Source organism: Mus caroli, unplaced genomic scaffold (assembly GCF_978045245.1).
Source record: "Mus caroli unplaced genomic scaffold, Mus_caroli_1 scaffold_8, whole genome shotgun sequence".
Classification (NCBI taxonomy): domain Eukaryota; kingdom Metazoa; phylum Chordata; class Mammalia; order Rodentia; family Muridae; genus Mus; species Mus caroli.
Window position 1 is genome coordinate 44,952,709 of NW_028227263.1, and position 26,249 is coordinate 44,978,957.

General features: G+C 50.6%; 1 protein-coding gene across 3 annotated transcripts in view; it reads right to left on the reverse strand.

The window, feature by feature from the left end:
• Pde2a (phosphodiesterase 2A) overlaps positions 1–26,249 on the reverse strand; it is a 90,486-nt gene that overhangs the window by 61,504 nt on the left and 2,733 nt on the right. The window lies entirely within an intron of this gene.

Sequence of the window (26,249 nt, forward strand, 5' to 3'; positions counted from 1 at the left end):
CTCCAAAATGGGACGAGCCCTGAAGCGGTAGCAGATTTGTGAAGGAGACACGTGCGCCCTGACACACACAGGCGCACCGTTCCCAAATGTGGGGTGAGAGCACTGGGTTCCTAAGGCTACCAGGTAGGCCTGCATCGGCGTCCCAGGAGGCTGAAGAGGGTGCGAGCCCCAGGGCCATCTCGTCCGTAGTTCCGCGGTGGGACCCCGAGAGCTGGGAGCGCATTTCTCTGCAGAGCGGCCTCTGTGCTCAGGCGCTTGCAGCAGCCGTGACGCTCCTGCGCCCCCTGGTGTTCTATCGCAAAGGTACACCCTGACCCCAGTAGGGGTTGGCTGGAGGGATGAGGGGACATTTGTGCAACTTGGGTCAAACCCCTTGCCTGGACCACCCTGTTTTCTAGCCTCTGCTTGCTATAAGATGGGCTAAGGCACAGGACGAGTCTATATCGAATGGTGAATTTGGGTCTTCCTGGATTTTGCCAGTGTAACTTTAGCTAGATCCCCTTCCCATTGGGTGTCAGTTGTCCCACAGGGCTGCCAGAAGACAAAAACTTGGAATGATGGTGAGACAGACTCCTGACAGCCCTCACTATGACCTTCCCTGGTTCTCCTTTCTGCGCTACTGCCCCTCTTCCTGTAACTCCCTCTCCCCCCAGCCCTTGGGAGGTGACTCAGTGAGCCCCCTGCTCCCTGCCTCATAGATGTGATTCATTTGGGCCCTTTCCCCCTGGGGAGCAATTTCCCCAGTGTTGAGTCACTGAGCCCAGTGCTGGACACGGTCCCAGCACCTGGCACAGGCTTGGAAGTGTCCTAGCTGTCCCAGTAGCTCAAGGGGTGATCTTCCACACAAGGATTTTTTCCCCCTCCTAGCTGAGCTTCCAGCTTCCAGTGCTCAACCATCCTTAGTGGGGGACTCTACCACGAGCACCATAAAACCTAAATCTCTCACTTGGCATTACAGACCTTCCACAGCTCAAACAACCCTGATTGTTGACCAGCTCTGACAACCCCCATCCCTTGTTTTTATACAGCCCTTTTCTTTTAGACAGCAGCTGCCTCATTCTTGACTCCTGGTCTGTCATGGTGCCACCCTGTCCCCTGCTAACCATTCAAGAGCAACTCAGAGGCCATCTACTCCAAGACCCCTTTTCTGGATTCCACATCAGTGATCGGGGGGGCAGGGGGGGCTTTTGTATCCTTCCTGGGAGTCATGTCTGGAGATGAGATCTAAGCCAATTGCTGCTGCTTCTTCTTCTTCTTCTTCTTCTTCTTCTTCTTCTTCTTCTTCTTCTTCTTCTTCTTCTTCTTCTTCTTCTTCTTCTCCTCCTTCTTCTTCTTCTTCCTTTTTTTGAAACAGGGTTTCTCTGTGTAGCTCTGGCTGTCCTGGAACTCACTCTGTAGACCAGGCTGGCCTTGAACTCAGAAATCCACCTGCCTCTGCCTCCCACGTGCATCTTCTTAATAAAGCAGTTTGTCCTACATATTAACATTATAGAACATGACATGCATGGGCTAAGATGTGTAAAGGTTACACCTACTCCTTCAGTGGGACTCTCCCTTTTCTGGCCTCAGTTTCCTTCTGTGTAAAAGAGGGGGGATGGCCAATATGATGATGACTGTTCCCAGGTCCAGTACACAAACCCCTTAGTAATCCTAGTCACATGTCACTGGCTTGGTCTCAGGCTTTCAGATACTCTAAGTAAGACACAGGTGCTCAGGAGGTGCTGGCATGGTTACTGGCCCTAGGTACTGGATCTTCAGGGGACCTCATCTTAGCTCTGCAGGCGAGAGCCAGCCCCACCCTGGCAAAGACCCATCTTTAGGGACCTTCACAGCACTTGCCTCCTGAGAAGTTATTTTTTTAAATCCTACTTGAGTCTCTCCTGCTTTGGTGACTATAGTCTCAGATGCACATTTTGTCTCCCTTGAGTCTTTGTGTGTTATTTGTTCTGAGTCAAGCATTCATCAAGAGGACTGAGTGTGTCCTCACTCAGTCAGAGGGCTGCTGCATGTGGCCAATGGGTCCTCCACTGCCCCATCTGTGAAATGTTAACACATCTAGACTCAATAAATGAGCAACCTAATCCCTTACAGCACTTGGTAGGCTTCATCTTCACCTGAAGTCCCTGAATTTCCTAGGCCAGTCCTCTCACAGTTGGGGCAACCAAAGCTCTGCCAAATTGCAAAGGGAAGGACCTTGCCAAACTCTCATGGCTAGGAAGTGTTGCCACCCCAAGGTTAAGTCTGGTTCCCCAAAGCTCCCTATAAATCCCAGGGCTCCTTATCTCTACAGTGTGTGATCCACTATGCCTGGTTCTCCCTCATGATTTGAAAGTACTTCCTAGTCTGAAAGCCTAGAATTAGATTCTAGCTGATCCCTGTCCTGTGGAGGCAAGAGTAGAGCCTGACCACTAAGATTTGAGTTGCACGTCTAGGCCTGGAACACTTCAACACCTAGCAAGCCACACACCCCCTCCATCATAAAGTAGAACTGATGTGTGTACATGTATGTGAGTATGCATGTGTGCATGTTTGTATGGGCATACATGTACACAGGTGAGTGCTTGCCTGTAGAATCTGGAGGACAGCCTCAAGAGTCATCCTCGAGGATGCTGTCTACTCTGAGATTAGCCTCTCAAATGAGCATGGAGCTCATCACGGAGTTAGGCTAGATTCCTGGTTGACCAGCAAAGCTACCAGAATCCTCCAGTCGCTTGCCTCGCCAGTGCTGGGATCACAGGAACACCACACAACCAGAATGTTCACATATTTTCTGGGACTAGACTAGGCCCTGGTCTGGCAAGGCTAACATTTCACTGACTGGACTATCTCCCCAGTCCTATCAAGCACAGTTTATAGATAAGGAAGGCCCAGAACACTAAGTAAACTGTCCATGCTCACACAGCTAGTAAACCACAGACCCACAATTCCAGCCCTGGCCACCTATCATCTGTATCTTAAGCTCATGCCCGATGCTTAGGAAAAGGCAGGAAAGGAAAATGGAGTTAGGATACTCTTATCCCCAACAATACAGGGACTGGGGATGCTATGCCCGGTCCACCCAGCCTCTGCTCACCCCTGACACCAGGAAGTCATCCCCAGATGTCCTCCAAAGCTGCTTTAGACCTCTTCTTGTCTCCCTACCTTAGCGTCCGCTTGGCCCATACCAGGTGTTCCTCCAAACCCCTGTCCTAGGCAAGATATTTAAGGAAAGGTGACTCCACTGAGACCTTGCCACTCTGGGTACTGTGCCCTCCTGACCTCCAGTCTCTCATAGGACCTGCACCTGTGTCTGCAGGGCCTGGGACCTGTGTGTACCCAGGAACTATGCGTGAGGCCTTGATTAAGCCCCGTGTTATACAGCAAAACAAACAAACAAACAAACAAACCCAAACAAACAAAACTGGAGCTCCCAGATGCATAGTTCAAACAGTTGGTCAAGCATTTATCTGGGCTTCAGATTTTGTGTTCTTATCATTTTGAATGAACATCTTGTGCCTACAGAACAAGGCTCCAAGAGTAGCTGCTCTAACCATGCCTACACAAACCCCTTCCCTAGACTTCCAGAATCCCAAGTGGCATGGCAGCCAAGGCTCTTCCTCTGCCATGCACACCTCCTCCCCCCATCCAGAGCTTGTGGCTTCTCCTCAAACTTTTGGTCTTTGCCCAACCTCTTCTGTTTGACGCTTGGGGTGGGTCACCCATTTCCATCTCATTTGCATCCACATTTGTTTTGTATGCAGCAGGTGGTCAATGCCATGAACCTCCAGGAGGAAGGGAACCCATGAGGTCAATCTTCTGGCTTTTACCATCCCTGCTGAGGAGACCCCTGAAACCTTAACATCTTCTCTTTATCATCCACAGACCACATAACCCTTCCAGTAGTAAACAAAGTGGTCCCGAGTCCCACAAACTCACACCTTATACCCCCAAACACTAACAGCTTTTCCACAGACACAGGTATACATCCATTCTTGGAGCTCCTGCACACACGCACACACACACAGACACACACATGCACACATACACACACACATGCACATAAACATGCACATACACACATGCACACATACAGATGAACACACACATGCACTCACACAGACACGCACGTGCACACTTGTACACATGTACACACACACACACACACGCTCTGTAAGCACTTTACCATTGCCCCCATGCTCACTCCTACTGTGATCATCTCTCCTACCCAACTCAACCTTGGTCTCATTCCTGCCTACACGAATCCCTGCTGCCCATAGGACACAGAGGATGCCCTGCTTTTGAGTGGAATCCCTGTCAAGCCCTTAAGCCCAGGTGAAGCTCTGCCCGGTGGTACCCCCTCCCTTCTAACACTTCTTTAACTGTATGGAGGCACTGTCCCCCAACCCCCACTATGCTGTCATCCCCTATGACGGGACATTTTTGCTTTGCTCATTATAATAACCTCAGCTTCCAGAACAAGGCTTGGCCTACCATTGCTTAAAATCACATCCAGGAATTGGGTAGGATTTCCCCCAGCCTGTTCATCCTCCCTCGGTAGGACTTGCTTAATGATGCATTTCCCCCATGTACCTCCCCCACCTGATACAGCTCCTTAAGGCAGAGATTGAGTCTGCAGCGAGCTAGAGACTCAGGCCCAAGCAAGCACAGGCTGGGCACAGAGAGTAAAGCCTAGGGCACAGCGGATCCCAGGGTATGACAACCACTCTATGATGTTCATGCATATCTGGAAGATAGGACTGCTTGAATAAACCACTCAAAGTCCAACAGCCTCAGCAAAGAGCCCTCTAGGCTGCTTTCTCCTCCCATCAGAACCCTGACGTCACTCGTCCTAGCCACTCCGTCCCTGCTTGCACACTCCCAGGGACAGGGAGCTTACCTCTTCCCAGCTGGTGCTGTCTCATGTGGTTTCTCCCTTATAGCATCATCCTGTCAGCCCGGCTTTCCTGAGGTCCAGCTTCCCATAGGAAGCAGGAAGTAGCCAGGCAGGAGAAGAGGCAGGTCCCTTTAGAGCAGTCCTGGATATCTTCTGTACAGCTTTGGGCAGCCATGGGAAGAAGGGCTCTCACCTCTGGCCTGTCTCAGGTCAGCAAGTGAGTTCAAGGTGCTTAGATACCCAATGCCATCCATTATCTCAGGAACCTGATCAAAGTACGGAGGCATTCCGGAGAAGTCTCTCCTGGACTTCATTGCCTTCTCACTTAACCCAGTCACCACTGAGTCCCCCTTTATTGCATCTCCTGCCCATCACTGAGCCCTACCAAGCTCATCCCCACATCCCTGTCCATTCAGATAAAGGCCCACTTCCCTCCTGATGCCCTGTTTCTCCCTTCTTGACATCTATAAGAACAGGGGAGGAAACTGTTCTGACTCCTTCACTAGGAAAGGGCCATGTAAGACGCAGCCCTCCTGAGCCTAAGCTGCAAGAGTAGTGAATGGACGGGCTGGCCTTCAGCTGGGGTGGCCACCCACAGCCCTGCACAACCCTACCTAAGCAGCTGCCGTTCCTGAGCTCGACAGACTCCGCAGAGTCTCATACTACAACCAATCATTAACTTGTCCTTCCTGGACACACACCCTTCCCTGGGGTTTTCAGAGCAGGGCCTGTTTGGGAAACTGAGGTAAGACACTATAAGCCACGGGGATCCAAAGCCCCATACTCAGCCAACTCACAGACCTTTCAGGGAGTCCTCAGTCGGTGCGTTCAAGGCTCCGAGAAACTTGCACAGCTTCATGTTCTGAGAAATTCAAAGCCCTAGAGTCCTCAGAGTGCAAGAGCCCGTAAATTTTAATATTATTTTACACTAACATCATGACATAGGCAAGACTCTCACATCTGGGTTTCTATGGCCTTTAGAACTTGCAAGTTTACGGGTTGAGTCTCTGAATACCAAGGAAGGGGCAACTGGAAAAGCCTTTAGAAATAACACCACTCTCCCAGGCAGTGCCAACAGCCATGGGGAGCCCCAGATTGCAAAGACAGGGAAGGAACAGGGACAGTGTAAGTGACTCAGTCCAGTGTCACCATCCTAATAAGCACCAACACAGTCCATTCTCGCTTCTCAACTGTGCGATCAGCTGGCTTTCCTCGGGCCATGACGGATAAATCAGAGAACCCATGAGCAACAGCGCAACAGCGCAGAGCCAGGCATGCTTAGGAGCTGAGCAAAAGACAGCACTGGCTGTTCCCCACCCCCAGCAAGCCTTGCAGTCCCTGGCAGGATGAGTGTGCATGGTTTAGGCACAGGATGTTTAACCCAAAGCCCAAGTGACATGTTACTGCTGGCCTTCGCTCTCCCGAGGCCCACCTTGCTCCTCCCTCCCCATCCCGTGGTCCCTTAGAAAGTGAGACCATGAGCCATGCAGTCTCCCTTGGCCTCATGCTCAAATTTTACAGGTCAGGATTTAGGCTATTGCTGTTATGGTGACCTCTACAAGAAGACCTTAGCAGGAAGAAGAACCAGCTGACAAGGAGGGGCTGAGAATAGACTAAGGGACCCCACTTGGTTCTCTACTCTGGGAGTCTTGAAGGCTGAAGAGGGTTTGTTCAAGCTACCCTTTGAAGTCTGTTCAAGTTACCCCACCACCACCACCACCACCACCACCACCACCACCAGGAGACCAAGACCCTCCTTTGTGGTACTCCTGTGGCAGAACCATCTCCAGATATGGCTCTTGGTCCTTTCTGATCACCCTGCATATGTGAGGCTTTCCAGCTCTGCTCTTTGCACCATCTCCCATGTCTGAGAACCTTTGCTCTTCTCTGCCAGTTAAACAGGGAAGAAAAGGAACAGTGGGGACCATCCTCACGCTCAATTCGTCTTGTGATATTGGTGCCATTTTTCAATTGGTGAGATTGAGTTCACTGTCTAAATTCACACAGCTAGGAATAGTGGAACAACCAGCTGCCTCCAGTTCCCCAAGCTCTTGTTCCTTACACAGACAGACTGGCTTCAGGCAGGAGAGATAGGGGCCTCCCTCCTGGTAGCCTCCTTTTCCTACCCCAGTGGTCCCAGGCTCTAGGAGGCAAAGATCATGGTCCTTTCTTCTCTTGCTTTCTGCACTGGAAGCAGCTACATTTCCTGATTGATCCAAAGTCACTCGATCAGCAGACTCCCGTACTGGGACCAGGAGATGTGGTGTTCGGTTTCTAAGCACCCGTCGCTATGGAAGCCAGGTGCTGCAAGCCCAAGGCCTAGCAACAAGGCATGATGTGGGGCGGAGGGCATTGTCGGGGGCTTTGGAGGCAGCCAGCAAGAGAGCAGACTACATCCACTCTCAGGCTGGGCTTGCATCCGCTACTATGCAGGGCTTGTACAGAGAGGAAAGAGGCAGAGAGGTTAAGTCCATATAGGACCCAAGAGACAAGACTCAAAAAATTAGAGCTGAGAAACATTGGAGCTGGACAAAGGGAATCCAGGGACTAAAAGGAAGAGGCACAATCAGGAAGACAGGTGTGGGGCGGTAGGAGCAGATGAGCCAGCCAGACACAGAGGCAGAGCTGGAGGCTAGTGCTGGACAGACACCAGCTCTCAGCTCTCACAGAGACCCTATGCCTAGCTCTGGGCCTGGGTGCCAGAGAGTGAGCGAGAGTCTCCGAGGAGTGACAGAGATGGATGGAGTCATGACAGAAGATAAGCCAGAGGCAGGAGGCAATATAGTGACAGTAAAAAGGAAGAGAGAATAGGGGACAGAACGGGTGAGCCCGCCAGTGAGGACCAGACTGGGAAGCAGAGCAGACGGCAGTGGGGACAAGATGGCAGAAATATGAGGACAAGGGCACGGAGGCCACCAGCATCCTGAGCTGGCCTCAGTCCTGGGTGTTTCCTTCTCCATCTGCCCATAGGCCACACAGACATCAACAGCCTCTCTCTGCCCTAAACAGAGTCATCTAGACACAAACCCTCAGCAAAGAGATTGATCAGCGGCCTTTGTCCTACCACCACAGGGACAAAGCCAAGCAGTGTCAGAAACAGCGGATAGTCAGGTTTTCAGAATAGGAAGCAAAACTCCCTACCCGGCCTCTGTCAGCCCACTCCGACTGCCCATGAAGGCTCTGGAGGCTTTTCATACAAACCATGTTTGTCTCCCTACAGACAGAACAAGATGACATAGCCTAAGATGGAGGCAGACATCCTGCCCTGGAGATTCCTGCCATCTTCCTCCACAACAGACTTTTTCAGGGTACTGGGGACTGAGGACAAGGTAGGCAGCTAGTAGAGAAACAAACCCAGTTGCCCATCTCAGACTGTGGCGGGGAAGGCAGAGCAGCACAGCCTCCAGGGACCTGGGAAGTGGCAGGTGCCAGGCAGGCAACATCTCATTTAATCCTCCTTGTGCCTGGGTATAGGTACAGGTGACTGATCCCCTAGAGGGAAGCCATTTGCTTAACCTTCTCAGTAGCCAGCAGGCACTGAGCCAGGTCTTAAACCCTGGTCTTCTAAAGCCAGTGTGAGTAGAAGGAAGGGCCTGGGCAAAGTCATGGGGTGTAGGGACATCTAAGAAGGGGGTGACCCAAGTCTCCTCAAGGATGTGGAATATCCTAGGAAGATCAAGCCCTGCTGGAGGCCATTACTCCTCCATGGGGAGAGTCCCATCTCCCCATGTCAGGATGTGACAGTAATTAGCTAGACCCTATCAGATGCTAGCCTTTGCCGGGACCTATGGTAATTGTTTCTCTAATTAGCACTGTGGAGGCACTGATAGCCTGTTCTGGGAGCATAGTACACTCAGAGGTACCCATATGCCTCATCTGCCTCTCTCTTTTCAGGATCTTGGAGAAGGACCAAGATAAAGACTAATTAAGTGCCTACTATGTGCCCTGTGGTGTGGAACACTTGACATTTATCATTTCATTAAGTTACCCACAGAGGTCTCTGGAGGCCACTGTCTGTGCTGGCCCATCTCCCTACAGTTCCCACTCCCATAGTTAGCACATTCAGGCAGCCTTCACGGCCTCCCACCTAACTCCACCCACCCCACCCCCACACACACACACCAAACTGCCTTTGAGGTACAGTAAGGTGTGGAGCAGCTGGTGCCAAGGGTGCCTTGGAACTGAGAGGTTATTTCTCCCTTCTGTAGTGAGGGAGCATGGGGGAGTAGGGGAGGTGTGGGCTGGTAGCGGACGGTGGACTGTTACACACCGGCTTTACCCGACACACTATACACTGGGTCTGGGCCACAATCCAGAAAATCGACCCATGGCGCCATCGTCCCCTGAGCCCCAGTTCCTGGAAGGCAATGCTGAGGAATGATTGATCTGTCTCCCAGCCTCCTCCTCTGCTGCCTTGATGGTAGCCTTGTCCATGAAGACCCCACCCTCCTGGCCAGCCAGTGTCACAGCCAGGGTGAGGGCCTACAATCAGCCCGGGAATAATGAACATTGACCCTCATTCTCCTCTACAGCCTGACGTTGCCATTGGATGCCCCAGCATCTGGACTAGGTGGACGGATGCTGCGAGAGCCAGTGTGGTATATCATGTTCACATATGCACACGCACATGTGTACACAGGCAAGCCGATAGAGCGGGAATTGTGGACACAAGATGTGTGCAGTGCAGGTCTAGGTTCAAATCCTACCTCCTCCATTTGCCACATGTGTGTGCTGTCCACATCACCTAGCCTTGTCTGAGCCTCAGTTTCCCTATCTGTGCAGAAAGATTAACAATAACATCCAAACAGTTGGATGAATGAGAAGACACATGTGAAGTTCACCCACAGTGTTTCCCATCACAGAATAGTTTTGATACACAAGAGCTTTTATTGGTGTAACTATATCTGTGGGCTGCTATGCTGTGTAGGTGGCCTTGAGAGGCCCAGGAAAGACTTCAAGCACACTAGCAACGGTGTAGGAAATGCTCCTTAACTCCCAGCCTCCCACCCCAAAACCTGGGGTTCACTTACAAAGGAGAACTTGCTGTGCATCCCCTGAAAAAGAAAATTCCTGTGCTAAGCAAGGCTCTAGGAGATGAATGGCTAGGCAGCCAGGAAGGACTGGTGATTAGGAGGCTCACAGCCCAGCATCCGGAGAGGCATGGGAGGGAGGCTGAGTTGTGGGGCCATCCATCAAGGCTGGCAGGCCCAGTAATGCTGTGCAGTGGGATGGGGGAGAGGAAAGAGAGCTTTAAGATGGGGGAAGCCTAGACGAGCTAGGGCAAGGCAACCAAGCCCATCCCCATCCCTGTCGTGCTGCAACCCTGAAAGAGTCACTGTTGCCTTTAGACCTTAGTTTCTTCATCAGGAAAATGGGGCTAAAGGACTCTTTCTTTACTTTCTCAGGCTCAATACCAGGATAGGGTCCAGAAAGAGCCCTAAGGAGATTGTAAGGGGTACAGGGACACCTTTATCTCCTACAAGTGACTAGTTTAGTCAAAGGTCCCTGGGAGTAGGGGAGGAAGAAGAGGGAGAATAGGTCCTGAGCAGGGAGCCCAAAGACCCAAAGTGCAGTTTGGGGTGTTTTTGTTGTTTGTTTGTTTGTTTGTTTTGAGACAAGGTTTCCTGTGTAGCCCTGCCTATTTTGGAACTCCCTGTGTAGATCAGGCTAGCCTCAAATTCACAGAGATCCTCCTGCTTCTGCCTCCCAAGTGCTGGGACAAAAACATGCACACTAGGCTCCAAACACCCAATTTGAATCCATGTCTGGTCGTCATCCCCTCCTGACCACTGTCAAATGCTCTGATCTCCAGACCTTGTCCTGGATGCCCTGCAGCTACTGGCTTCAGACTCAGCCAGTGGGCTGACCCAGGCTTCAGACTCAGCCAGTGGGCTGACTCAGGCAGGAAAAGTCCTCAGCACAGAGCTAATACACGCAAATTTCATTCAAACCGAGAGCAAAGTGACCTGTGGCCCCTGCCATGCCCTGCCATGATGGCCAGCAGGACTGGGGCAAGAGCTCCTAGCTGGAACCTAGCAGAGTCTAAAGGTTTTCTGTGTATCCCTAGTAACCTAAGCAAGCTTGGGCAAGTCACTTCCTGCCTCTAGGAATTATTTTTCCGTCTCTAAAACAAGCTCTCCCATTTAAAAGTCAAGCAAGCAACAATGGAAATCTCCATGGTCCCTTAACGTGCTATAAACTGGATATCCCTCACTACCTCCCTCCTGCAGATGTCGAATCTCTCATGCTCTCATACATCCTGCCTTCAGGCTGCTCCCATCCCTCCATGTTTTCCCTCTGGACCCTGGTTGTCCTCTCAGAAGCCCTTCTCACTCAAGAGGGGTCAGAAATACCCCTTTCCCAGCAAGGCTGCTGGCACAGTTAAACCAGACCCTCCTCTGGCCTACTGCATACCAGCGCACTCAGACAGGATATGCCTGTCCTTCTATCTCCCTCAGCTCCTCAGGATGCAGAAAAAGTCAAGTCATGTACTGCAGGGGCTCAAAGAAAGTAGAAGGAAGAGAAAGAAGGTAGGTGAGGAAGACATGAAAAAGGAGATGAGAGACGTAACTGGCAAGCGTCCCACTGGCTCTCATGACCTCCATCTACTCTCATAAAGCCCCAGGCCCTGGCCCAGACTCCATCTCCCTCCTCTGCTATCCCTTAGGCTCTAACCCCTGTCAAGCACAGACATACAAAGGCCTGGGGGGCGGGGCAAAGGGGTCTTTGGCATCTGCCCCTGCACCGGTGGAGGCTAAGATCATCAGTATACAGTCGTCATAGAAACACTGGTTGCTGTCATCACAAATTCATCACATGAACTCTGCAAGACTAGCAAGGTGTGAGAAGTGCTGGTCAGATCTGATCAGAACCACTGGGCTTTGGGGAGGGTGTGAACTAAACTCCACCCAGTCCATCTGTGCCCTCCTCTCACCCTCTGCATTCCAAGTGAGACGCTCCAGCCTACTGTAGTAGCATCTACTGCGTATCCAGCTCAGTCTAACTTAATTCAGTAGAACTAGTGGTGGAAAGTATTGCTGCCCCAGCTTCTGTGGTTGGGTAACTAGACAATAATAAGGCAGAGGAGATGTTCTCAGTACGCCACTGAGGCTGAGGAAGGGAAGAGAGAGGAGAAGATCATGTCATGCCCAGGTACCAATGGATGACCTTTAAAAGTTACTAATTTAGTTCAGAGAACATGCAGGGTCAGAATTATTACCCATTACAGAAGCCTGGATGTCCCCTCTGCCTGAATCCTCCTGGCCAATCCTTATTCACACCCCACCCAACCCTGAAGACCTCACCCCACCCCAGACCTCTCATGACCTACCTACTCCACTCTCTCATCTCCTCTAAGTTGAGAAAGTCTAATACCCTATTGCTGGGTACTGGCTGGAGTTCCTCTTTAGTCTACCCTGAATGGTGGCAATCACAATAGGAAGATGGGCCCATCACAGATATTCTGGGGACCACCAGAAGAAAATGTCCTTCCCGGGATGGGAGCTGTCCATAGTGCTGAACCCTCCTAGCTTGTCCTCATAGGAAGCCCACCTTTTCTTATCAGCTCCTCAGCACAGAGAGGCAAGGCCAGACTCCCACACATCAGGTACCTCAAATGCCCTCCATTTCTTGCTTTTATTGAGCACCTAGAATGTACAATCCTGTAATGAAGCTCAGAATGCAGTAGTAACAAAACATATCTGATTCTGCCCTTTGGGAGCTTGGATCTGATGGAGACAACACTGGAGTCTGCTCTCTCTCTCTCTCTCTCTCTCTCTCTCTCTCTCTCTCTCTCTCTCTCTCCTCTCTCCCCCTCTCCCTCCCCTCTCTCCCCCTTCTCCCCTCTCTCCCTCCCCTCTCTCCCTCCCCCCTCTCCCTCCCCTCTCTCCCTCCCCTCTCTCCCCCCTCTCCCTCTCCTCTCCCTCCTCTCTCCCCTCTTTCCCCCCTCTCTCTCCCATCTCTCCCCTCTCTCCCTCTCTCCCTCTCTCTCTCCCTCTCTCTCTCCCCCTCTCTCCCCTCTCTTCCCTCTCTCCCCTCTCCCTCCCCTCTCTCCCCCCTCTCCCTCTCCTCTCTCCCCTCTCTCCCCTCTTTCCCCTCTCTCTCTCCCTTCTCTCCTCTCTCTCTCTCTCTCTCTCTCATAACACACACACACACCCTCACTAACACATACCAGCCTTACGATGTGCACTCAAGTGAAGTAGAAAATGCATGTCCATTTTACAGTGGGAAATGGAAAACATTTGGGTGACAAGGGAGTGGGGTGACAAGGGAGTGGGGTGACAAGGGAGATAGCCCAAGATCACAGAGCTACTGACCATCAAAGGTATGCCTTGAACTCAAAATATGTCTGCCTCTTAAGTGGAGAGGGGGTCACAGACATAGTCCCTGTCCATCATAGTTTATAATCTACTGTCCCTGCCCTGCAGTCAACAAGCCCACAGCAAAGGCTGCTCCAGTTTGACCGGAATGTCTCCTGCTGCAGCTCTGACTTTGTTAAGAACTCAGCAGGATGGGAGATCAGCTTTCATCAGCTGAGGTACTTCTATGCCTCCTAGCCCTTAATCTACCCCCACCTTGCATGGAGGCCTCCCCCTACCCAGCATGAGGGAGTGAGGTGTGTGCTCTAAAAATACCTTAATCCCTCCCTGCTCTCGCTCTAATTAAGCTGAGTGAGTCACTACTTTAAGTAATTTATTGCTAGTTACATAATTGCTTTAATATTTGGTTCTAGAACTGGGGAACAAGGTGGCCCCCTTCTTTTCAGGGAATTGATAATCCAAAGAATGGGGTTGGTGGCCCCTGGTTGGGGAGGAGTGGGGTCATCTTGGTCAGGCCTCTGCTCTAATCTGGGCCCATATATGGCCCTCAGGGCCCCCAGAGAACACCTGGAGATGCAGGTTTGTGGAAGTGCAAACCCTGTACTCTGTCCCCCAACCTGTGCCTTTCTGAGGACATGACTTCAGTTTCCTATCCAGGGTTTGTCATCATAAGCCACATATTAAGTATCTCTTAAACTGGCTACCCTTGTCACCTTGGCAGCAGCAGAAATTAAGGCCCAGAAAGGGTGACCAGTTTCCTAACACCACCCAGCACATACAAGGCAGTCTTACTATATGTGACCAAGTGGTCAGGGCAAGGAAAACCCAGTGCCTTTCACAGTCCTACCCCAGTCAAGAGAGAGAGAGAGAGAGAGAGAGAGAGAGAGAGAGAGAGAGAGAGAGAGGAGCACACACACATATAGACATACACAAAGACACACATATACATATGCACATGCACATGCACACACACAGACAGAGAGATATGCATACATGTATACAGACAGACATACACTTATGCACACACAGAGAGATAAAGGTATACACAGACACACACAGAGTCATGCACACACAGACACACACACAGAGATGCATACATGTATACAGACATACACTTATGCACACACAGAGAGATAAAGGTATACACAGACACACACAGAGTCATGCACACACAGACACACACACAGAGATATGCATACATGTATACAGACAGACATACACTTATGCACACACACACAGATAAAGGTATACACAGACACACACAGATGAGACATGCACACACAGACACACACAGAGACACAGACACACACAGAGAGATATGCATACATGTATACAGACAGACATACACTAATGCACACACACAGAGATAAAGATATACACAGATACACACAGAGACACAGACACACACAGAGAGACACATATACAGACACCACACTCACATGTGCACATACACACTCACATTCACACACTCTCACACACATGATTCACTACAAAGGGCACAAGAGAGCATTCTGAGGCAGAGGATAAGATGATGAGATGGCTCTATAAGTGAAAGTGTTCGCTGCTCTTGCAAAGGACCTGAGTTTGGTTCCCAGTACTCACATAGTGGCTCACAACCACCCAAAACTCCAGCTCCAGGGACTCACAACTGTCTTTTGACCTCTGCAGGCACCAGACACATACGTGGTACACTTATAATGTGTAGGCAAACACTTATTACATAACATAAAAATAAATCTTTTTAAAACTGCCTTCCTTAATTTCAATAGTGATTACATGACTACAGATTTACTAAAATTAATTATACTCTTTCATTAGAGATTTTATTATATGTAAGTTATTTCTCAATAAAACACATACTTTTAAACATTTAGAAAGAGAAGTCCCACCCCACCCTCCAGGCCCTCACGGCAGGAACAGCCCTGTTGAGACTCAGGAGGAGCTGAGTAGCAACAGTGTGTGCTTAGTAGGTGCTCATGGTGCAGATGTTTAGTTTGCTCAGTGCCAATTAGCAAGGTGTCAATAGTCACCTCCTGTGTGCACCTGCACATCCTCAGTCTCATTAGCTCGTTTCCCACTCTCCACAGCCCATGAGAGAGCCCCAGTGCCTGCCAGGCGCGTTACCCACGTGGTCTCAGTTCATCCTCACAGCAGCCTTAATGAGGTGGGTGCCAAGATCATGCCCACCCACAGAGGCAGGAACAAAGGTGGCAGGACCTGCGAGTCCTGCCACTGGGGTGTGGCAGGCTTTCATTCATAAGCACCTCCCACTGCTTCCCCTGATGGCTCTAAATTACATGGCTTAGGTAGCTGGATGTGGATGTGGAGCCCATGCCGTCTGAGCCCATGGCTTGACTGAAGAGTGCTTAGAAGTAGAGGCAGAAGCTGAATGTGGTGGCGCCTACCTGTAATCCCAGAACTGAAGGAGATGGAGAAAAAAATTGAGAGTTCAAGGCCAGCCTGGGCTACATAGAAAGACTCTGACCCAAACCCCAAATAAAAGAAAATAAGGAAAAGCATGAGAAAATGGGGAGAGGGAGGGAGAAGAGGAGGAGACAGAAGAGGAGGTGGACATGGAGGAGGACATAGAGGGAGGAGAGGAGAGCAGGGGAGAGGAGAGGAGAGGAGAAAAGAGAGGAGGGGAAGGGAGGGGAGAGCAAAGGGGAGAGAGGAGGGCAGGGGATAGGAAAGCTCAGGCACACTCCACATAAATGAGCGAGTATAAAAAGAGTTGGTGAGCGGCAAGGCCAGCTTGGGGAAGGAGGGAACTGGGTTAACCAGCAAGCCTGGAAAAGGCATAAAAGAAACTACAGTGTCTGAGAGAAGGAGGCAGCAGTGGCTTCAGCGCAGGGGTCCCTCCATGCTGTCAATGACTCATCCCCTTCACCTTAGCCTCTGTCCAGTTTCTCGGTTTAATGGCCCGTTTACACCCACTGCCACAATCTCATTGGATATGGGAGAACAAAAACCAAATCACCCCAGATTTGACAAAAGCAGTGTGAGAAATAGTTAATGGTACCTTCAAGGTTGATGGGGGGGGGTACGAAAAGGGTTCTATCAGGCCAGGGACCAGAGTGGGGAATAAGCCTTCATGGAGGGAGGAGTTAAAAAAAACATATTACAGACTGAAGAGGGGAATGCTGGGGACTAAAGGTTTAGGTGGGTATGAGAGAAGGGTAATGACGGTGAGGAGGAGGTGGGGTTAGGCTAACTAACCCTAAAGACATATGAAAAGCATTGCAGAAATCCATTAATCAATCCGTTAATTCAAATATGTACTTTTGGAACATTTTTTATTTTATGTGTATGTGCACATGCCTGTTTTGCTAGTATGTATGAATGTGTACTATGTGCCTGTCTGATGCCCACAGAGGCCAAAAGAGTAACAGATCCCCTGGAACTGGAATATGGTTTTAGGTCATCATGTGGGTGCTCTGCAAGAGCAGCGAGTGTTCTTAACTCTGAGCCATCTCTCCTGCCCTCTGTGTTTTTGAAACGAAGTTTTGAAATCAGTCATGATGGTGCACGCCTTTAATCCCAGTACTCAGGAGGCAGGGGCAGGCAGATCTCTGTGTATCCAAGGCCAGCCTAGTCTACATAGCTAGTTCCAGACTGTTCAAGGCTATATAGTAGGAGCCTATCTCAAAAAGAGGAGCCTTTGAGAGGAGGTACTCTGAATTGGTGAACAATGCTGTTCCCAATAAATAAGCTAACATCTCAGCATGGGGTACCCAGCCTTCATTTATTGGTCAGGGAGTCCCCAGAAGCCCCCAGAATACCACAAGCTATTGCCATTGCCCTTGATCACCTATCATAACTGGATGTTAAGATTCTGTTGTCAAAGACACCACACATTTTGGTTGCAGGACATAGAGAAATTAACCAAGAACAGGCTGGGAAACTTTCTCCCAGCTGGTTAGCTCTCATAGCACCAGAATGTATCCATTAGACAGGCTACTGTATCATTAGACAGGCTACTGTGTCATTATACTGAAGGAGAGAAGGCATCTATAGTTAACTCAGCCATGAGCCCTACATGCTACAACACTAACCTACCAGGTAAGATGTGGCCACTGGTACATAAGGGCATGAGTGTAATGGGGAACCAACTGCTTTCTGGTTGGATTTGAGGCCTGCTCTACGGTAAAACATTCATGCCTGGCACTGTACGAACCTATCCAGAACCCCGTAGCTGCAGAGGTCACAGGCCACAGGGGGCAACCTCTATGGTTGTTTTGTTAAATGGGTATACTATTAAAGTGCTTTCTAAATTTATGTTTATATCTATAGATTTATGCTGCTCTCAGCCTTGGTCAGAAATGCTTCTTTTTGCAGTGGGCAGCTGTTAATGCAGACACGTAACTGGTCAGAGTACCAAAAATAAGTGCTAGCCCTGCTCATCCCTAAACCTATATCAATGCATATATATTGATATCAATATATATGTATATATCATCTATATCAATACATCAATAGTGTTTTGGGATCTAGGAAGTCCTCTGAAAGAGGAGACCCTGAGACCAGAGTAAAAGGCAGGGATCATAAGGAAGGATTTTCCCCTAATAGAAACAGACTCAAACAGTGCTTGGGTCTGACTTTGGCAGTGCTGTGCCCGTGCCAATCATGAGTGATTTCCTGGGATGCAGCATGCATGAGTTGAATCCCACCCATGCTGTCTGCTTAGGTCAACGAGTCTGCTCTGTGTGCTTGGATGTGTCTAGTTGTTCTCTCTCCTGTTTCTAGGTCAGTCTTAGATGAGCCTGTTTCTGTTGTTCAATACACACTAATGACTGCTGTGTACCTGGTGCCTCGTTGTGTGCTGTGAGCTTCTTCATGTAGGGAGATACGAATCGAGTTTGTTTCTCTCTGAGAACCTGTGTTGGTGTTTGTATCCTTAAGTCTAGATTCTCGGTGCCTTGTATGTTTGTGGCCATGACACCTAATTCATCAGGTCAGGCAGCTGGAGCCAGAGGAAGCTAAAGGACTCAGCTGCCCACAGTAGCACCTAATGATCACCACACACTGAGTGGGGCTGAAGGTAGCTAATTATCCCTGATAATGAGTCAAGGCTCAAGGCCCATTGGAAGCTGAAAAGGTTCCTTCTGGTGTGTGCCAGAGTCCCTAACCCTTCAGCATCACGAGGGAGCCTCCCTCACTGACTCATCTCCCAAGAGGGCCCAGAGCCAGGGCTCAGGACAGCAGTAAGGATGGACGCCTCAGCCAGGACTAAGCTCTTCAAGAGAGAACTTGGTGTGGACTTGGTATTTCTGAGGTCACAAATATAACAAGGAGATGAAGAGCAGTGGCCCAGCTTTGCTCTTCAGGGGAGAGAGTTGGGGAGTATGACCTATGGGAAACACTGGTGGGCATTCCAAGAGTATACAGCAGAGGCAGCATGAAGCAAGGAGGGCTGTCCCTGCAGACAGCCTGGGTAAGGAAGGGCTGTCCCTGAAGGAGGATCAGGAGCATCAAAGAAAACTGACCACAACTCAGGTCAGTGAGCCAGGGTAGAGCTAACATGACACCTCTGACCCATCAAGGCAACTTAGTCTTCAGCCATCCCTCAGGGGGACTTCTGACCTCTCATCTGGGTCCGCACAGCATCCCTTTTCTGACTACTTAATCCACTTAAGCCCAGAGTAACTGTAACCTGACCCCACAGAAGCCCTCCTCTTCGTCCTGATGGGAACTGAGAGTCCTTGTCTGCCTCTTTATCCTCAAGTTCTTCCTCCTGCCCCAAAGCCCTGTCGCTCAGGTAGGTCAACTCCAGCAGCACTGGGAGTCATCTTAGTAAGCCACTCCAGTACTCAGGCACTCCAGACAGGGCACTCCTGTCTTTAACACAGCAGGGCGAGGACTATCTGTCTCCATGGGCTGGGTGATGAGCATGGGCAGGGCACACTGGACATCATCAAGGACGGCTGAAATGCCCAAGTAGGTGGCATTGTAGAATGCGGAGCCTATGGTGAGTGGATCCTAAGGACATTCCATACAGCACCCCCTACCCGATGATGCAGCTAGGGGGAGCAACAGGCAGGGCAGGAAGGCATTCCCAGACAGCCACCACGTATATGCATATGGGGGCCCTGAGGAAGCACCTACAGAGAGCAAAGTCAATGTGAGAGTAGGAGTTTGAGGGCTAGACCTGGCAGTGGAATGAACTCTGAGGATCATCCAGGTGTGTGACTGTGGGCCAGCCTCTACCCTCTCTGGACTTTGTCCTCCCGTCATCCATTTGTCCTTTCAGATTCAGGGTCAATCCTTTCTGCTGGGAGGCTGGCCTCTAGCCTATGCTTCATTTTGACTTATCACACACACACACACACACACACACACACACACACACACACACGCCCTCTCCCCACGTGCACATGTGCTGGAGGGCACACACACCATACACTATGCCACACATACCACATGCACACCACACACACACATGCACATCACACAACACAACACTGGCACACACATTACCACACATACCACATATACCACACACACACACCACAGCCACACACCACACACCAAGCCACACACACCACATGTACACCACATACACATGCATACCACACATGCACACATGTCACACAACACAACACAGGTGCTTGCACACACACACACATACACACACACATACCACACACACATGCACACCACAGACACACACACATATCACACCACATACACAAATATACACCATACAAACACATACACACACCACTACACACACACACACACACAAACACTTCCAGATGAATTCTGCTGAGATGTAGGTGGGGCACTGCTGCAGGAAAGCAGAGAGTGGAAAGGCAGAGAGCTCGGGTATTTGCCCCTCAGCACCCCACTCCTATTGTCAGGCAGTGGTGACCACACTGTCACTGGCACTGGCATTGGCAGCTCCTTCTCCACGTTTAGACTCTAGCTCTCCGGTCCAGTGTTCCTCTTGCCCCAGGCCTTCCCACTGCCAATCTACACCCTCAACAGGAAGCCCGCCTCAGCACAGCCTACAGGGAAACGGCTCGACAGGCATTTCGGTTGTTCTCTACACAACGGTCCTGGCTCCTTGAAGACTTGTTAGGTGATTAAACAAGCAATGCCGAAGCTTTTATAGAGGACACTCTGGAGACATCCCTTCCCTCTCCAGGCTGTGGTGTTGCATGCCGGAAATCCCAGCACTCCAGGGGGAGCGGCAAGGAGCCCAAGACCCCAAGGCTATCCTGACTACATAGTAAGTTCCAGGCTACGCTGAGCGACAATGAGACCTTGCCTCAAAGGGGCAAAAATAAAATAAAACACATATAAGCTAAATGTTTAAAGTAATTAAAGAAAAAACACTTCAAAAAACATTTCTTCTCTCCACTTGGGCTACCACTCAAAGCTTTAAAGCAATTCTGAATTTTCTGACATGGTATTGGTACTCCTGCCTGCTCCTCACCTCTCCCACACAAGTTCTGTGCAGCCAGAACCTGTCGCGTCCCCCCCCCAACACTGCCCCCTCTCTGTCCCAAGACTCTTCCTGGATGATGGGGGTCAAATGAGCTCAGATGGAAGACACTGGGGCTTCAAATTCCAAAGTTCAAGAGGGCAGATTTCACTCTCGTGCCAGGGAAGGCTTTCTCCGTTTCAGCCTTCAGTCAGGCCACGTAGCCTCCCATCCTTGTGCTAACTAGCACAGCTGCTAAGGAGCCCAGCAGAGCCCAGCTTCCCCACACGGCTTCCTGTGGCCCCTCCATGCAGGTGGAACCCATGTGTAGCCTCCTGACGCATGAGTGGAACACATCCTATTCCAGGGGGCAGGGAGCTGAGCCTTCTTCCTAAAGAAGCCCCCACGCTGTCCTGCATCCTGCTCTGGGTGAAGCTGGCTTTCTGGGCCTCCCCATCCATAACCCAGTATTGTCTCAGCCCCCAGAGCTCATGGAGAGACCGTAGGGAACCCTTCAATGTCAGAACAGGAGAAGCCTAAAATAAAGGCTCTGCTCAAAATGACACAGTTGAGGCTCTAAAAGGAACACCACACACACACACACACACACACACACATACCCCTATCACTAAACTCCTCTCAAGGAGTCCCTGTGTTCTGTTGGAATGACAGACTTCACAAGCCCCCGGAAGGCATCTTGCGGCCTGCAGAAGCGCTGGCAGAAACTTCAAAGGCAAAGGCCAAGAGGAGTGGAGACACCCAGGTGGAAGGAGGCACAAGCACAGACTTGGATCTCCTCAGGGTGCCCCAACTGCCTAAGGGGCTGAAGGAGAGGCCTTCCAGACCAGACAGACACACACCCTTCTCGCCACTCTAAGCCCTCTCTCTCCCTCTCCCTCTCCCTCTCCCTCTCCCTCTCCCTCTCCCTCTCCCTCTCCCTCTCCCTCTCCCTCTCCCTCTCCCCCTCCCCCTCCCCCTCCCCCTCCCCCTCCCCCTCCCCCTCCCCTCCCCCTCCCCCTCCCCCTCCCCCTCCCCCTCCCTCTCTCTCTGATCTCATTGGGTGATTTCACTGTTCCTCTCTGCGCTTTGATAGTTGCTTCTGTATAAGGGAACTGGGCTGGGAGCCTTAAAGCCCTCTGGGCGCCATGAAGGTATTGTCCTCCTGGAAGGAATGCAATCTCTCCTCTCCAGCCACATCTAGCCTCTCAATCAATGGCCAAAGACTCCAGCCACCCAACCTGAACATGAAGGCAATAGACCCTTCCTTAAGGTCTTCATGCAGAGGATTCCAGAGTCCCCTGAGGGCCCTCAGAGTCCGTGTGCTTGAGCAGCATGTCCACTGCTGAAGCTTGACCTCTTGTAGCCCTCTCTACCCTCACGCAGGCAGGACCCAAGAGGGATGATGATGAGGGGCCAGACCTCAGTGAGGCCATACTGCGTCAGCAGTACAGGCCTGAAGCCCTTTACACACATGCACTTGCAAACAGATACCCACAGTGTCATTAGAACACATGTGCATAACACTGTATACATGCACACTCATGCATACAAGGCACGCTTGCATACGCAAACCGTCTACCAAGATTCAGATATAAGAATGAACACACAAGCACACACATACAAATATATACACACTTTTCCACAAACAGAAGTCCACACATTCTCCCCCTCTCTGACCAGTATACACATACCTAAGACTGGAAAATCACACTAAGGTACAAACACATACACACACACACACACACCACCACCAACAACAACAACAACAACAACTAATATTATTCTGCATTTCAGATCAGACACATTTCAAACAATAAAAAAAAAACAAAAAAAAAACCTAAACCTAAACACAAGGTGTTCCTAAGTCTATTTCCCAATTAATCAGCCCCTGAACTGAGGTGGGAAATTCCTATCTATGAGCTTCATTCCTCCAGCATGTCTGGCCCTGCTTTGAGGTCCCAACTGTTCTCTGTCCTCACTCCCTACCATGTGTGCCTTTGCAATGGAGCTCAAAGGAGGTGGGGAGCAATGTGTTACCCTCTCTCCCCCATCTAAGCTCCTTGCTCACTCTTCCCTCCTGGTCCACCTAACATCCAAGATTGGGGCTGGAATGGAGTGTGTAGCGACCCCTGCTGGGCTTATGTGACATTACAGCACAGCTCTGTTGTACAGTACCAATTCCAAGCCTGGGCAGCAAAAAGGAAGAAGAGGAAGAGAACCCAAGTGTTGGGTGCTCCAAGAATGGAGTTGAGCTTTAGACAGCCTTTGGTCTGTCCATGTCAATCAGTGCTCCCGAGGCTTCAATGCCAAAACCCCATGGTGACATCACTTCAAGCCCTCGGGATGGGAGTTCTGGCAGATCACAGCCGCACATCCAAACTCTCAGCTTGACATCGGGTCTTTAGGCCTAGCTCCCCCCTCCCCTTGGCCTTACATCCCACAGAATGCAGCTCTTGCTTTCATCGTCCCAGGAAGCTCTTGTTCCTCAACTGAGAAGCCTCATCCCCAACTTGAATTGTCTATATCTTTCCTGTTTTTCAAGGCTAGTGCTTCACCATCTGGACCAATAATTCATGAGAATATCAGGAGCTTTGGGTGCCTGAGTGCCCTGTGCTCCAAGCCTGCCCCGCCCCCCACTCATTCCAGTGGGCAAGTCAGTCCCTTCTTGAGTCCTCTGCTCCTTCATCCAGAAAACAGCAGCCTCTTGGGTTTGTGGAGGGGATTAAAGAAGATCATAGCTGTGGAAATCAGGCTCAGGCAGCTGTAAACTTCCCTGTGCATGTGCAAGAGTTCTCATTATGACTTAATCCTTTGATCCCTGCTCCTACCTCCACACTGAAGCACACAGCAAGCAGACAGGGAGCAGAGAAAGGGTCAAGGCTGCTTCATTTATGAGCTCCCCAGCTCCCAACCCCTACCCTACTAGGGCCTGCCAACTACCAGCCTCAGCGGCAGGGTGTAGATTTGGCTGGAAAGAGGTTAGACCAAGTGTAATTAGTGCAAACTCACACCAAACTACAATTCCCAGAATGACTCAAGCTGCTGTGGGTGTGGCCACGAGTTTAACCCCTTCCTCAGTGAGTTCTTTCTTCCAATGTACCCTCTGGGGGTTGGCCTCAGACCAGGCAGGTGCAGCCTAGAAAGGTGATCTTATGTCCATCAGACACCTCCTTCTGCCCACAGAGCATCTGTGCCTCTCACCACACCTACCGCCTCCTGTCTTTCCCACACACTGACGCTCTCTGGGCTCCTAGCCGTGGTCTAAAAGTGTAGGTGAGTGTGGGTGTTCTACAGTGACAGCAGCTAGCCTCTATATGAGCACTCACCGAACTCCTAGCGCTACGATCTGTGCTTCCAGACTCTTCACAACTCTCCTGTGAGGACAGAAGGCTTATTGCCACTGCACACTTTTTGATCAGAGGGAAGTGGAGCAACTTTCCAGGACCATGTGGCTCTGGGAAGAACCTATGTCTATCTGCCACCTTACCCCCCACCCACCCACACACACACACACCACCCCCACCACCCTGTCTTCAAAGCTTCTTCTGAACCAGGAAGAACACCCCAGAAATCCCAAGCTCCATTCACCTCAGCAACACTAGTGGGAAGTCCTCCCAGATGTCGGACACCTACTCTTTCTGTTGTACCAAGCTCCAGCTGCCTCAAAAAGGGCAGTGAGACTATCACTTCAGAGACATCAAGAAGTGGGTCACATCGCTAGGGAACTGGCCTTTCCCAGGGAGCGGGCAGCTAAACAATGAGAGATAAACGTGTGAAAAGATCCCCGTTACTAAATATATGGACATCCCAAGAGGATGGAGGTACTGACAGGGAGCTGGTGGAACCCACCCTGGAAGCCATAGTCTGTGGGTCAGACAAGCCAGGGCACTTGAGCAGGAGATGAGGCCATCTTGGCTGCCTGGGCCTGAGGCGGATGGGGTGGAGGGAGCGGGAGGCCAGCACTGAAGCAGGAGATCTTGTCTCAGCGCCTAACCTGCCAAGCTCAACGGGCTGATTTGAATATTGTTTTGCATTCATTTGCATGATACTTTCTGGAAGGGCTCCCACTCTACAAATACTGCCTTGCCCTCATTTCCAGGGTCTCTGCTTATTTCACTGAGCCATTCTCAACCAGTATGGCGTCCTTTGGCAGGCCCTGAGCAGGGGCACTAGAAGCAACCAAAATTGTTGCACATTTAAAAGACTTTACATTTCCGAGCTATCAGAGGCACCTTCTTGGCTAGAAGTGCTACCTGTTGTCTAGCCTTGATTCCTCGCTCCCTTTTCAGTGCTTCCCTCCCAGCATACACTTCAAACCTAGGCCACTCTGAGCTCTGCTAGTCCTGGCATAAGCAAAGCTATGCTATCCCTGCCTGGCCTTTGCACATTGTGTGCTCTCAATTTGGCTAGCAGTGACTCTTCCTTCGAAGGCTGCACCAGTGGCCCAGGCACAAGAGAGGAAGGTGGTTCCTTCCTCCATCGCAGTCACTGGCTCCATCCATGTCCTTTTAGGAACCCAGTACTCAGCTGGGCAGCAGCACCAGGAAAGGCTGCTGAATGAATGAATGACCCTCCATCACTGAATCCCATCTCCCTATTCCTGGCTGCTGTTGGTCACCTGCAGGAGGATCAAGGATGAATAAAGACTTGCCTCCAACTCTTTCCCATCCTGAGACACTTTCTCCTCCACCAGCCCAGTCCCCAGCCAGCAGATTCCACAGCTCTTCTGTGGCGGTGGAAAGTTCTCCTTATACTCTATCCTCGTTTCCCCTTCAGGCCATGCTTGCTTCTGTACCATGGTTTCTAAAGAAGAGTCAGCCCCTTGCACTGCCCCTACTCAGCTCACTGTGTACCTTCACTAGAAGCTGTTCATTTCCCTCACTCGGCCTGGGATGCTGTCCTGCCTGAGATGCTGCCCCGCCTAGACCATTTATACCCCTGAGTGCAACAGCTTAGGATAAGGACAATGACCTGGCATAGAGAAAGGACATAAAGCCAAACCAATTACTTGGGGTTGCTTTAAAGGAACGAGCTACCCAAGCAGAAAGGAGTGAGTGCCTTTGTAGTGTGCAAGTCGGGAGCTGGACAGGGCAGCCAGCACACCATAGAGGAAAGGAGCAACTGCCACGGGATGGCTCTGACATCCAAGATTTGGAGAAGAAACCTTGTAGAGTAGGGTGAGAAGATGAGGCAGCCATGGAGGAACTCCTTGGCTGTGAGAGTAAATACAGGAGATGTCACAGGGATGCATTTGAGCTACATTTATCAACCCTGACCAATGAGGGATCAAAACTGCAAGGTGGGTTATGAGGTTAGAGAGAAGAGACAGTCTACGAGGGCTTCCTAGCAGAGGCAATCTATCCAAAAATCTTTACCCATCTCCACTTCCTGAGAAAGGGCCACACTCCTGGGGGTGACATTGGAGACACTATAAACGCTGGGCCCTTTGCCTCTGTCTCTTTCCATGCCCTTTCTGGCTCCTGGCCTGGGTCCGTTCTGTACCTTGGCTACACTGAAATGTCCATACCTTCCCATCTTTACATGTTGTTCTGCTGCTCCTTGCCTGTGAGCATCTTTGGGGCCCAGCCAATCATTGCTTCTTCAGAGTTTTTTTCCATACAGCCCTGGGACACTC